Raw genomic sequence first — 13,367 nt, 5'->3', positions numbered from 1 at the left:
ATGAATTAACCCCTTAAGGGGTTTAGTGTGGAACACTAACTCTAGTTATGATCTCATGTGGTAAATCCTAGAATCGGGGAGCTCTATTTTGGGCAATGATCGGGTGCGTATTTATGATATTGATTGGATTATTATTACACCCAAGAATGGATAATTCAAACCTCAATATGTCCTACCCTTAGGTGATTAGGTCATTAATATGTTAAGTGTTCTCACTTAATCATAATCGTCATTTTATGTGAAATCCTAATCATCATTTCATGTGAGGGGGTCAATGTTGCAAGTGACTATGACCTATGAACGGGTACTGAATCAAGTATCTCCCTATATGTGATTGGAAGTGAGTTGAAGCTAGTAGAGTCCTCATTGCTACAACAGTTATCTACGTGCATATAGAGGTGAGTTTCGCCATACTTTACCCGTGGGTCGAAGGCGCCAATGCCGACCCACTAGTTTTGGTTATCTACTAGTAGAGGGATGCCCTAGGGACTATATATTGTCATGTAGGATAGACTGAGTACTTTTGATCTAAGCTCTTTTACCCGTTCCTTATTTGGCTATGGTTCTAGAGTATGATCACCCGTCCGAGTGACTATCTCACCTCTGAGTATATACGACCATGCATTCCTTGGATTGTTGATATTTAGTATGATGCTATGGTACAGTGATCTGTTAGATTTGTGTTCTGGTATCGAGTATGCTGCTTTGCTGTAATAACCTGTAGAACCATATGTTATATGTGCTTGCTCGTTATCACCTATGGAGTGCCTTTAGGAACTTTCTGTGGTCATGTAGGATAGCCTGAGAACTCTTGATATAGGCTCTTTTGCATGTTCCTCATTTGGTTGTGGCTCTAGAGTAGGATCACCTATTCGGATGGCTGTCTCATATTGATGGGTTTTGAGCAATACATCATTCCTATGGTGTACATGCAAACCCTAATAGCTTTGGATCTAGTTTGTCTAAAGAACATGCAATTGATTATCCAAAGCCATAAACCATAGATCTAATAAACTATAACTGAAATAAGGGTTTAGATCTTACCTTTGATTGTTATGTATTAATAACAATCTAATCCTTGGCTTCAGAAAGCTTAGTGCCTCAAGTGTTACACCTCTAATGGAGTCATAAACACCACTAAGCAACTTGGATGAAGAGGGAGGAGAGAGGAGGCACCAAAAACGGCTGGAAACGCTAATCTAAGTGTTAGCCACGTTTTTGGTGCCCAAGGGTTCCTTATATACTTAGGCTATTAGGGTTATCAACCAAGGAAACCCTAATTTGACTGCTTAAACCCTAAGCAGCCCATGGACCCCTTTTGGAACATGCCTTGGACGATTTCTAATGGGCTTCTTCGTAGAATTCGTCCAAGCTATTATTACAAGGTGATCTATAGCCTAATTGCAATTATATTATAATTACAATTCCAGTCCCCTAAGTTTAATTAATCTCTTTTAGCAACAAAATTAATTCTTAATCAATTCTTGACTAATATTAATTAAACAATATGATTTCTCCTTTAATATATTATTCTCATAATATATTAATAAATCATAATTAAACCTTTCTCTCCATAATTCATCCTACATATTGCTATGGTGAAGGCAACCCAAAAGGACCATGATCATAATCGGGTCAAGTACATACCAAAATAGTTATGGACTTAGATACTAATCCAATAGTCTCCCACTTGGATAAGTCTAATAACTATTTTGTATAACTTCAGAGCCTGATCAGCAATCGTAGCTTTCAAAAGCCGCTGTCAACTCTGATCTTATCAGATACGCATGTCCATTTAGATAAAGGATCATGTATTCCTCCATTCTCAAGATATCGTATAGACACAAGACATGAATTTCGATCATTCTCTCTATACTGTTTCCCGACTTCCGATTTATGACGACTGACAACAGACTACAATTGAAAACATCAACTTAGTCCCGGCTTGGCCAAGCGTTTAGGTGTCATCACTAAATCATCGAGGGGCCCACATATATCTCTTTTATCCCACTTTGGATAAAAGGAATGGATAAACTTCGACTCAAATGCTCTCTTGCATTTACTGATCGGATCACACACAACAATAAGTTTTATAACACCAAGTTACTGGTGTATTTACTTATCATCAATGTGCAACCGACCAGCAAATAACCACTCACACGTCTCGATTTAAAAAATATACAATATTATCGACTCATAATTACTTGTGATAAAATCCATGAAGTGATTCTTGTGAGCATGGGTTTAATCCAATACTCTAATCTTATCAAAGCACTCATGAACTGTGACAACCCAAAAATTTCCGTCAGTTTTAACGTCGAAATTAAGTACGTCAAAAATTAGCCAAATTTATCCCAAAATATTTTTGACCGGATTTAAACCCATTGGAATATTTTAAATAATATTCGTCAAGCGAACCAAAATTAAGGAGGTATAATTTTAAAATTTGCCGTGTTTAACGATAGTCGTGAAAAACCCCGTTCGCGGTTGGTGTCAGGTGGACCCCCAACCAGTCCATAAACTCCACCCTATATAAGGGTTGAGTGGGTTTCATTCCAACCCTTTTCACACCTTAGGAGTGTCACACCCCCAAACCAGAACGGCGGAAACGTTCGGGGGCGGAGGACGTCATGTCAAATATCATAACAATTGAATAGTAAAGAAAGTACACACCACCATAATATAAATATATTTGAAAAGTTTACATGATTGTATATGTTACATGTTTGCAAAAGAAATCAAATACAATATGGTGATCCAAAATATGTTACTAACGCCAGCGCGTTAGTCTTCAAAAGTAGTTGCTACCTGGTCTAGCGGTTTCCTGAGAATACAAGTTATTTCAAAGAAAAAGTGTCAATATTTAAGTTGGTGAGTTCATAAGTGGTGTTTTGAGAAAATCCCTTATTTTCTATTAGATGTATGAAATGAGTTTGAAAGATTGTTGTATGTACTATATGTATTTGAACCAGGGTAATCCCTTATTTTCCTAAAAGTGAAATGCAGTCTCAAATGACCAAGACTGTAAGCTATAAGAAACTATGACATGCTCAAAAGAATGATGTTGTAAATCGTTATTGTACAAAATGAATGTATTTGAACCAGGAAAAATCCCTTATTTTCCTATAAGTATGAAATGTATATGAATGTTCGTGATGTAAATTGCAACTAATTGTACCGAGAAAATCCCTTATTTTCCTATTAGTTGTTTGGTTTGTATACAGGAAAAACCCTTATTTTCCTGACATAACTGGTAGTCTCTAAGACCGAAAATCGCAAGCAAGCGACGTGCTTGTAAGTTGTGTCATAGTTTTACATAGTAAAGCTATACGAAGATCGCATTTATTAGATGAAGAATAGTTTTAATGACTACTCGTTCATAAAAGCATAATACCATAATAATTGTATATCCGATGAGTTTTATAACCATACTAAACATAATATGCCTGTAGCGACGTTCTTCAGGCGTCGTAGCGTTATGACAACTGTCACCCAAAAGACGGACTGTAGCTAACAGTCAGGGCGCGGGATCATGACTTCCCGTATAGATCTATACACATTTGACACATTCTCCGAACGGGAGACTCTGGTTATAGACAAGACTTACAGCATTATTTTCTAATAAAGAAAGTAACGTTTGAAGATATACACGACTCATGGATTCTCAACTAAGTCTGTATTAAAGTAGTAGTTTGTATGCAAAGTTTAACTTCTTTCACAATGTTTGACAAAGCATAAATCATAAGTTCTTTGAATTGCATAAAATGACTTAGTAAAGAATGTTACCCTTGATATGATGTATTTGTATGTAAACGTATAAATAAAACATATTTCTATTTATAAACATATTATATCCCAAGAGGGTAAAGCTGTGTTGTGAGGTGTTTTGCATCATAATAACTTCATAAGATAGTTAAAACAACAGTATGAAAAGTATATAAAAAGATCGATGTTTCACACGATTTTTGTTGTGTGTTTACTTGTATTCCCCCCCCTAAAAGTGTTTCAAAAGCATTTAAAAAGCATTTAAAGTGTGGTTGTAGGGGTATGAACTCACTTGATTGATTGGGGAAAACGAGAAGAAAATCGAGCAGAACTTCGGCTCGTGAAAGTCGATTTTCCTCGGGATTCTCGGAAATCTCGGGAGAGTAGAACCTTCCTTCGGAACTTGAGTGTGAAAACCAGGGCTTCGGGAGGGCTTCGGGAGCTTAACCGCAGAGTTTCAGCACGAGAGAGGGAAGAATGGAGCACCTAAACCCGGCACCCCAAGAGTTCTATTTATAGGGTGTATTTTTGAGTGCCACGCCGTGGCTAGGGTTGGCCACGTCGTGGGGAGCAAGTTCTATCCCCTTCCGTTGATTGGACGCCCTCAGTCGCTTGCTGGGTCGCGGCCAAGCTGGGCCACGTCGTGGGGGCCTGACAGCCTCGGATTTTGGACCCCGAACTTGTAAAATCCATAACTTTCGCATACGAGCTCCGTTTTCGACGTTCTTTATATGCACGCGTAGCTAAAAACATGATCTACAACTCTTGTTTAGACTTCATCGGCAAATTCTGACTTTATTTTTAATTATTTATTTTTAACGGGCCGGGACACGAAAAGTCCATATAAAATCCATAACTTCTTCATCCGATGTCCGTTTTCGTCAGACTTTTCGCTGTTGCGCTACTAATGTTGAGACCTTCGATTCTCATTTAGGTTGTTTTGGTCAAAAGTATCTCGAGCTCTATTTCGAGTTTTTAGTTGTCTACTGCTATACCCAAACCTTGGAAAAATCATAACTTCCTCATACGAAGTCAGATTTGGACGTTCTTTTTATGTACGCTCACGGTTTGATGTTATCTATAACTTTTATTTAGATACTTAAGGCTTTTAAATATTGTATTGAAACTTCGCGTTTTTCGTTTAATCGGTGTTGCCGGTTTTGTCGGGAATTTTAGAATGGTTATAACTTCCTCGTTATAACTCGGATTTTTGTGTTCTTTATATGTATGAAAACCTTGTTACGATATTTACCACTTAGTATACTCAATTACGGTTTTATAAAAGTTTAAATTTTGACCTGAATTTTGCTGTTGTTACAAGGAGTCTCTCTCTCTACTTTCTCTCTCTACAAATCGGGTTTTGGTCAAAAATCGCCCCTTCGAACTTCAAAACGGTAAGTTAACCTTCCTAGATTGTTGTTTAGCTTATCACACTTTCAAATTCGTGGCTTAAACATCTAAAAAACCCCCAAGAACAATAGTTTACGGTCTTGGGAGCATCCCAAAGCCGTAAATACCTTGAAAGAGGGTTTTGGTGCCCAAAAACCCCTCCAAACCACTTCTAATGCTTAACAATGACTTAAGGGCTTACACGAAAGGACTTAGAACACAAAAATCTTAAAAAATGGGGAGTAAACATGAGTTTATGTTCTAAGAACATTCTTGGACCGTAAACCCATCTTCAAGTACCATAACACCTTTTTGGGTGTTAAATTACCCCTCAAACACCTCGAGAAGCTTCCATGAGTACCTAGAGCCTTGTAATCCTTCATTTGATGCACCAAAACACATGATTCATGGACTAACATGAGTTTATTGCCATAAACTCATGTGTTTAAGGTAGTATACTCACCAAGAACACCTTCATAGACCGTAAACACCTCTCCAGGGTGTTTAAGAGCCTTTAACACCTTCCTATGCTCATATAGGTGACTAGAACCTTGCCTACATAGCCTAGAACCACCAAAGCACAAAAGAAATGGACTAACATGAGTTTACTACCGTAAACTCATGTGTTTACGGCCGTAAACTCCTCAAGGAGTGGCCCATGGACCGTAAATTCCCTATTGTGTCCATTTTGAGCCCCAATCACTTCCTTAGCCCTTGATTTGACTCTAGCATGATTCTATGAGTGATATAAGACCTTTAAACATCCCATGACACCACTACCATGAGTTTACGGCCGTAAACTCATGGGGGAAGTGGTCATAAAACCGTAACACCCATAAGGGATATCATTTGAAGAGTAAACTCCAATGTGAGTCCATACACACCTTATATGCAACCCTTGGTACTTCTAGCACTTGTAGTAAAGTGTTTTTATGTAGTAAGACATCCTTACTTGCTTAATTAGTTATTAAATGAATAATTAGATACTTAAATGTATCATTACATGTTAAATAGGATTCACGTGTGTGGTCAAGTCCTCACTTGACACTTAACATCCTATACCGTCCATTCATCTGAAACACCAACGTCAGGTGAGTTCATACCCATGAATTAACCTTTTAATTGTTTTTACATGCTTTTATGGGGGGGGGGATACAAGTTAAAACATGCTAGTTATCATATCAATCATATGTGATTAATAACCCGCATGCAAAAGGATTTATCACACTTTCAGCTGTTTTACCAAGCATAATACTATAGATGGTTTTCCAAAACGTGTTAACTTGTTTAAATCTTTCTCAAATTGTCTCTCGCGTTGTATGTTTTACATCAAAACCAGTTACAACAGTGTTTTAAACAAAGGTTTTCTTCACTTAAACTGTTTTATCAAATTATATTCAAAACTTGTTTATGAAAGGTTTTCAAAGGATTCCCAAAGGTTTTCAAGCTTGTTTTACAAAATGATATCAAGTCGCAATTTCTTAAGTGTAAAGATTTTACAAAGGTTTTACCAGAGTTTTCTTCTATGTTCTTATTTCGTTAAGTGCATGTCTATAATTGTATAATTATATAAATAATGTTTAAAGGACTTAGAAAGGCTAGTTCGTCTATTTCCTTTTCCTCGTTTGGATGTGGTCTGGTGGGTATCGGTTATCCGTACGAAGGTCGTTTAAACATTAATTATATATCATGTATACATGTATAGACATAAATGTTTCCATCGACCAGTTCATTTCCCTTGGGTAGCAAGGGCATCCTTCTAGTCAACGTTCATACACCAAAGACACTAGTAACTATTATAGGAATAGTTAGGAGATTCTAATCACTCTTTCTAGCACGAGAATTCCAAAGGAGTCAACTCATTCGTGAGTCTATATCATTATTCCAGCGCCTCTAACAAAATTTGGAATACGAGATAAATCTTCAGGACACGGAGTTCCCCGTTGTCAAGTTGGTAACCAGAGTCTCCTGGAGGGAGAGCGGGCATTGTGTGTATAGATCTATACGGGACTAACACTCCCACACCCTGACTGCTAGCTACAGTCCCCGGCCTACCAAGCTAAGGGGTGACAAATGTCACATTTATTCTAACGCTTGCACGGCGTCAAGTACTCTAGTGTCAATTAGTATGGTTACGAGTATCTCCACGTTTACCTTATAATTCATGGCCTTAAGGTAACGAGAATCAACACTGTACTTCGAGAGAACCCACTTAGGATTAACGGATGTTTTAGACCTTGCTAGCTATATCGTTCATTTGATACTGTCCGGGGTCTGTGTTTCTTTGTTTTAGACCTTGCTAGCTGTATCGTTCATTTGATACTATATGGGGTCTGTGTTACTTTGTTCTAGACCTTGTTAGCCGTATCGTTCATTTGATACCGTATGGGGTCTGTGTTCCCTTTGTTAGACTGAGCCAGGCGTATCATTCATTCGATATTCTCCTGGAGTCTATGATTTCTTTTGCCTTAATCAGCAGTATTACTGCTGAGGCATATGTTATTTTTCCCCCATGGTATTTTTACTTGTGATTTTTCTCATTATTCCTTTAAAGTAAATACTGTTTTTCGGTAATGATAGTATTGCGGGGAAAAATTACTCTTTAAAACATAATTCCGTCGGGTCTTGGTAGAAGACTGCTTTTAGTTAGAAAATATAGGATTTTTTTTGGAAAGGACACTAATACACCGTAGATTCTAAACTACTACTTTTCATAAAGTTATTTTGAATAAAAATGCTTACTTACACAAATGACACTAAATACTTATGAACTCACCAGCATCTATTAAAATGCTGATACTCGCTTTCAAAATAACTTGTATTCTCAGGTCAGCGATAGACAGGTACACCCGGGAGCTTTTGTGAAGCCAGCCTAGAACCGAGCTGCATCTATACTAGTTTCCGTATTAGTTTGATGTCTCCATAAAATGTAACTTATGTAAAACTATTACTATTAATGCAATGGTTGTTGTACTTTGATTACTATATTGCATATGTTGTGATACTTGACATGACATCATCCACCCCAGAACGTTTCCGCTGTTCTGGTTTTGGGGTGTGACAGATTGGTATCAGAGCATTGTTCATAGTGAGCTCAGTATATCAATTCATAAAAGATATACAACCTATAAATACATAGGGATAAAACACTATGACCAAGAATTATACTTTAAAATATAACCATATTTTACCAATGTATAAGAACATCGAGAATCTAAATACTCGAACACCAGTATCACAAGAAGAACAAGAATAAAAGTCTTCGGATGTTGGGCATTACCGTCAAACCTGGGCAGTTAGGTAATCGTAAGCTGGAATAAATGTAACCTGATCAACTACATTTATTCGAGATGCGATGAATATGTGCTTGGGAGTGATAGTGGTGTTGCAACAGGTCTGAAACTTACCAAATAGGAATGCTAGAGGCAAACATAAAGTTTAAAATACTATAGGAGTATTTTGGAATACTAAAAGACTCATATTAATCCCAGAATCGTATTCAGAAGTTAAGAATCAAACAAGTAATTAAAATACCATAGGGGTATTTTAGGATCCATAGATAACCTTGTGTGAAAAACTAAAAAGATCCCTTATTGATATACCTATGATTACAGAGGGTATACTTCCAATATTATGCATAGTAAGGATCCCATAGGCTAAGAATGTGTGGTTTCGCTCCACTTCCTTTTCCTTGTTTGGATGTGGACATAGAGTAGTATCACAAATTCGAAGGCCTATCGGATCTAAGTTATATGTAATCTGTGTACCCTATGTAATCGTAGCAGGACTCGATATGGATCAGCCAGTGAAATGTTAATAATCCCTTAGGATTCTCTAGACATTTCCATTCTCGCACGAACCCTATAGAAAACCTTATCCACTTCAGTGTTCGATAGAAGAGTTGATGCAGACCCAGGAGAAGTTCATTGAGAATATTTCCAGTTCGGAAATAAATGAACTAGGACGAGACTATTGAAACCACCAAGTGCCTATACCTTTTTAGGGACATCGGTGGGAAATTCGCCTGAACTTCTGAGATTTCCAGTCATCCATCATGAAGTGATGACACTCAGAGTTAGGATTGGAAGTAAGGCGGAATAGAAATTCAATATGTTTTCACTAGAAAAGAACCCTAGGTAACTATCCGAAGAAAACCAACGCCGGTCCCAGTCAAGGATATGAGGTAGATAGAGGGAGCCAGTACATGGAACCCGAGAAGTGTCTTTTCCTCGTATTCTTCATGCTAATACACCCATAAAATAATACAATTTAGTGAGTTAGTGATTACACTGCTCACACTATGTGTTAGGTAAATCGCCTTTTCCCGTTGCAAGTAATATGATTAGATCGGATCTCAAAACCTTGATTTAGAATGTTTAGCCATAAGTCTTCATAAGCCTTTTCTTTTGTGATGTTCGTTCCGAACTTCGCTTAAATCTTTCCAAAGCCAGAGAGTGAACCTTTCCAACATAAAGATAACTTAGTAGGAACGATTCCCATCTTATGGCTTTCCGATAATCTGACTCCTACCTTGAATACCCGGACTACATCATAGGGATGTAGGTCGACACTTAGATAACCAATATCCAAGGCGCGGGAAAAATTATTACCTATTATAGTGAGGATAGGTATGTCCAGGGTTAACCATCGTCTCTCATCAACTTGTGTTCCTTTCCGTGTAGGAAAACCATGCCTCTGAAGAAGCGTAACCAATCCGCTAGCAAGAAACCGACTCTCCTATTCGATGAAGCTACGTTCCAAGCTACAGTCTCGGCAGCCGTAGCAGCTGTCATGGCTCATCTAAATTCTAACAATGCCAATGTTAGCAAGAGCCCTATCAGGATTCTCGATCCAAGCAATGGGCAGCAGCAACCAAATTCACTGAAGAGAAAGTTCAAGAACGAGGAGGAAAGTACCTCGGCTCAAGGACCTTCCGAAGGGCAACGAGCTGACACAGTCAGTACCCCTGCCAGCCCTTCTATCCCGACTTCAAGAAGACCATACCTAGGAAACCTTCCCCACTGCAACAAGTGTAGCTACAATCATCATGGTATCTTTCGAGAACTCCTTTGTGCTAGGTGCAACATGAAGGGGCATACCGCTCGCGTCTGCAGAACCCCGGTTGAGTTCATTACATCAACCACCAATGTAGCGACAAATCCAGTTTGCCATCTATGTGGTGAGATTGGACACTTCAAGAAGGATTGCCCAACTGAAGGAAACGACAAAGGTGCAGGAGGAGTCTAACTCTAAATGCCTAGGGAGAAGCATCAAGAAACCCGGTAGAATTTTAGTATGTCTCTCAATCCTAGATAACTAACCGAAAACATTAAAAGGCTAATTCTAAATGTAATTACTCTCCCGATAAGATGAAAGTCGCAGCACTGTCGTAAGAATTCAAAGTTTCATCAGGTAAAGCTATAATGGATCGGTATATACGTTAAGGCCATGTATAATTATGATGGATAGACCTCGAGTGAGTGATGCTGCCTCATTTCCTGTTCCTCGTTTGGTTGTGGATTTATGGCGGAGTCACTCAGTCAACAGTCCTTCCCACCTTAATTATACATGACTAGTGTATACTAGGCGATTATAGAGAGGCCTCGTGAGAATCCATTCATGAGAAGTACATTATTCCGAAACCTCAGGACCCTCTATAGTTCTGCGTCGACTCTATCAGTCCAAGTATCTGCGAAAGTGATACATGGGACGAAAACCCGAGATGCCAAGAACTTGTGTGCCCGTTCAACACATGGCCCTATTGACCCTCATTCTGTGTCATGTCGATGTATGCCAACTTCGACGCCTCTATCGATCATGGGTTGACTCAGTGCAACCATGTGTAAATTCCTAGTGTTGTGTAAAAAGAACTTTCACCATAGCCATTTTGGCAAATAAAGGTTCTCCCGAACCTAATAATAAAACCTAATGCGATCCGTCGGTCGTCGCTCTTATCTAAAACTTTCCGAAACACCCCTGAGTAGGGTATTGCGCGCTGTTAACCGACCCCTTCTTAGGCAGATAGAACCCGAAGCGAAAGACACTGCATGCATTCCAGAAGATAATAACCACCTGAAACCTACTCCGTAGTACCCCAGAAAGACCCTTCGCACCTCACAATCAGGTTCGTGAATCAAGAGGATAGAACTCATGGGACTGACTACTATAACTGAGTATATGCATAAGGGTGGTATATAATTTAAATCAAAAAGATTTAAGATGTGTGCTTCCTCCCTACTCCCTGTTCCTCGTTAGGTTGTGGGTCTGGGGTGGAGTCGCACAACTGAACATCCTGCCGACCTCAATTATATACGGCTTGCATACACCAAGTATTAGTGGTTAAGCCATGTATGAGCTCTACCACGAACCTCATAGTAAAACCCTTCATCCTATCCCATGGAATGGGAGCTAGAGTCAAGAGAACCCCTGTGGGTTGAGCTACTATAATGACCACAAATCCGAAATTTGTTGTCATCCCGGTTAAGCCAACATAATAGCTAACACCCTCAATTGGTAAAGAAATCTGATTCGTAAGAGTCATGGACATTGACTACGACCATCCATTCACGCTTAATCCCACGAATTAAGCATCTCAGCGGATATACCGGAAATCTGGAAGCTGCGATAAGTTAAACCTTGAGAAGAGTGGATGAGGAGATTAGACGTTCCGAGTGACGGAACCCTTTACTTCTAGCCTTAACCTAAATCAAGAAGACTCAGAACCCCCGGAAGAGTAGTTGCAGAAGATGCTCACACTACTCAGGCACTTCGTCCACCCCGTTACCGACGAGTAGTGCCTAGGACACTCCGCCTCCTCCTCATGTGGTAGAAGTCACCGTCGCACTGTAGACGATAGACTGCATTCTCCGAAGTGAATACTATAATGCTAAGAACCACAGGATAACCTCCACAGCCAAAATACTTGAATAAAGTACAAAAGTAGGTTGCGTTAAGCCTTATAACCCAGATCCCGAAGAGATTATAGACTTGACACCAGTCTAGGTGTTAGTCGATGGGATATACAAGAACACGCACTTTCTGCTACTGGAATAAACCGACACCTTAGAGAATAGGGCATGTCTTAGAGATTCATTGGACTACTAGGTGTTCCAAGAATACTATCTAACACAGAAATAGTAGAACCACCTCCCGAGATAGTTCAACACTTCAGAAGATCTCTAAGGACTAAGTTAGCCTTAACAGAGGCTACTATCCATGAAACAACGAAGCAAGTAAGAGCATGATTCCTTCCAAGTTAAGAATCATACTGTGAAAGCATCTGTTAAACGATGAAGAAATCTAAAACCCTCTAACCATCATCTGCTAAGGCCCTATCTCATTAACTTGGAGAGTCTCCGTTAGAAACACCTCAAGAATCAGAAGTGCAGGTCCATTTTGCACTAAGTTGAGATAGATTCCACGAACCCAATTACATGCCAATGTGTAGCCAATACATCCGATGGTCCAGAGAACCTCTAAAAGCCGATCAGTAAGAATCATGAATCTGAGGATAACCCGAGCCTTCTAAGAACCAACCCGAAGAGCTACATCCCCGGTGTGAGAGAATGTTTGGAATTTCAAAATGGCGATCACGCCAGTGATGATCCCACCATAGAAGTACATTATGTTCTGAGAACCGAAAAGCTCTATCTTCCCGAGAGCTTAGGACCATCTGAGATTCCTTATAAGAATTGGTCCACCCCTTGTCAGACCACGACTACTTTCGGAATTCCATAAATTCCACCGTAGTCTATTCGCGTCTCCAGCATGGACAACGTATTTGTCCGACGTGACTTGTATAAACCCACTCGTCGTAATAACAATCATTGGGAACCCTAACTTCATAGAAAAACCCGTAGGAAACTGCATACCGAGGAGTCAAGTGAGCATAACGAATCCGCATCCCACTAGTGAAGGTTCGCTGGAACGCCAAGCGAAGACCGGAGTTCACTTGGGAGTGCGAGGAACATTCGAATAGGAAGTGCCCTCATCTCATTATTCGATCATTTATGCCTACTTCTTTGCCTAAACTCTAATTTCGGGACGAAATTCCCTCTAACAGGGGGATGATGTGACAACCCAAAAATTTCCGTCAGTTTTAACGTTGAAATTAAGTACGTCAAAAAATAGCCAAATTTATCCCAAAATATTTTTGACCGGATTTAAAACCGTTGGAATATTTTAAATAATATTCGTCAAACGAACCAAAATTA

The sequence above is a fragment of the Lactuca sativa genome, chromosome 3, assembly GCF_002870075.4.
Source record: "Lactuca sativa cultivar Salinas chromosome 3, Lsat_Salinas_v11, whole genome shotgun sequence".
In the NCBI taxonomy this organism is placed as follows: domain Eukaryota; kingdom Viridiplantae; phylum Streptophyta; class Magnoliopsida; order Asterales; family Asteraceae; genus Lactuca; species Lactuca sativa.
Note: the sequence above shows the minus strand (reverse complement) of the source record.